Source organism: Xylocopa sonorina, unplaced genomic scaffold (assembly GCF_050948175.1).
Source record: "Xylocopa sonorina isolate GNS202 unplaced genomic scaffold, iyXylSono1_principal scaffold0079, whole genome shotgun sequence".
Taxonomy (NCBI): Eukaryota; Metazoa; Arthropoda; class Insecta; order Hymenoptera; family Apidae; genus Xylocopa; species Xylocopa sonorina.
Window position 1 is genome coordinate 525,001 of NW_027490150.1, and position 2,500 is coordinate 527,500.

Below are 2,500 nucleotides of genomic sequence, written 5' to 3' on the forward strand. Positions count from 1 at the left end.
TTGGAGACTGGATAGGTATATATAAATCCACGCTCTCTTAGCGTACTGGACATTTCGTACACGTTGTCACGTCCATTTTTTTATTTCGTTAATTTTAAACTTTGTCGGTCCGAGAACTCGGATTCCAAAGTTCCAGAATTGATGCAAGGGTGGTACAATTTATACCCGAGTTTGAAAAACTCGCATAAAAGGTCACCAACGCCGCCTTAGGACGCTTGCCACAATTGGGACATTCGGTCAAAGACTCCGACCCGTGGCCATGCAGTGTGGAGAAAAATTCGATCACCGACACGGCACAGAGCAGTCGAGAACGTATTCTCGAGGAGCGGTGGACTGCTTCTCAACCGAGGTCATAGAATAGCCACGCGCCCGAGCGCTACTCCGGCCGGCCGGCTCGAGCCAGCGAGTCTCCTTACAGATACGAAACGGCCGGCCGGTAGGCCGGCGCCGCGCGGTCCGACGCACGGGCGCTTACGGTGGTAAACTCGCGCGGCAACGGACCGTCCGGAGAGACCGTTGTAACTTAGTCGCGCGGCGAACACACGTATAAAGTCCTATTAACGTTGAACTTTTATGCACGGAAATTGTGTAGACCTATTAAACAATGACGAATAAACATATTTTCGAGATATAACAAAATTTAATCGATCGGAACATAGAAAAAAAGCAGTTGCAAAATTCGAAAAAACGAAAGAAAAGAAATATCGAAAATCTAACACGTACGATCGATTACTACTATTAAATTAAGCGATATTATTAAAAAAAAATCATTTGTTTATAAATAAAAATTATCGACAAATCGCAAAAAACCTCCGGAAGCGTCGTTTCCAAATGGTTAAAAATAATTAATTCGATCAAACAATGCTACGGTAAGTACAATCAATAGGTTTTATTAAGGTTTTTCAAAAAAAATTTACAGGTCAACGGTTTAATTAACGAGAAAATAGCGAAAGAACGCGATCGAATTTTTTCGTCGCGGAATATTAACTCCCTCTCGGAACTTTTTCAAGCTACCGCGGACGATTCTAACTCTCGCTCGGCATTTTTTTTTCCAAACTATCGTCGATGTACGATTATTAACTCTCGATAGGAATTTTTTTTTTCGAACTGTCGACAATATGCGAACTTTAACTCTCGGTGGGAATTTTTTCAAACTAACGTCAATGTACGTTTCTTAACTCTCGGTGGGAATTTTTTTTTCCAAACTATCGCCGATATACGAACTTTAACTATCGGTGGGAATTTTTTTTATCAAACTACCCTCGTTATACGAACTTTAACTCTCGGTAGGAATATTTTCAAACTATCGTCAATGTACGATTATTAACTCTCGGTAGGAATTTTTTTTGTCAAACTACCCTCATTATACGAACTTTAACTCTCGGTAGGAATTTTCTTTGTCAAACTACCACCAATATGCGAACTGTAACTCTCGGTAGGAATTTTTTTTGTCAAACTACCACCAATATGCGAACTTTAACTCTCGGTAGGAATTTTTTTTGTCAAACTACCCTCGTTATACGAACTTTAACTCTCGGTAGGAATATTTTCAAACTATCGTCAATGTACGATTATTAACTCTCGGTAGGAATTTTTTTTGTCAAACTACCCTCATTATACGAACTTTAACTCTCGGTAGGAATTTTCTTTGTCAAACTACCACCAATATGCGAACTGTAACTCTCGGTAGGAATTTTTTTTGTCAAACTACCACCAATATGCGAACTTTAACTCTCGGTAGGAATTTTTTTTGTCAAACTACCCTCGTTATACGAACTTTAACTCTCGGTAGGAATATTTTCAAACTATCGTCAATGTACGATTATTAACTCTCGGTAGGAATTTTTTTTGTCAAACTACCCTCATTATACGAACTTTAACTCTCGGTAGGAATTTTTTTTGTCAAACTACCACCAATATGCGAACTGTAACTCTCGGTAGGAATTTTTTTTGTCAAACTACCCTCATTATACGAACTTTAACTCTCGGTAGGAATTTTCTTTGTCAAACTACCACCAATATGCGAACTGTAACTCTCGGTAGGAATTTTTTTTGTCAAACTACCACCAATATGCGAACTTTAACTCTCGGTAGGAATTTTTTTTGTCAAACTACCCTCGTTATACGAACTTTAACTCTCGGTAGGAATATTTTCAAACTATCGTCAATGTACGATTATTAACTCTCGGTAGGAATTTTTTTTGTCAAACTACCCTCATTATACGAACTTTAACTCTCGGTAGGAATTTTTTTTGTCAAACTATCGCCAATGTACGAACTTTAACGCTCGGTAGGAATTTTTTTTGTCAAACTATCGCCAATGTACGAACTTTAACTCTCGGTAGGAATTTTTTTTGTCAAACTACCCTCGATGTACCAACTTTAACTCTCGGTAGGAATTTTTTTTGTCAAACTATCGCCAATGTACGAACTTTAACTCCCGGTAGGAATTTTTTTTGTCAAACTACCACCAATATGCGAACTTTAACTCTCGGTAGGA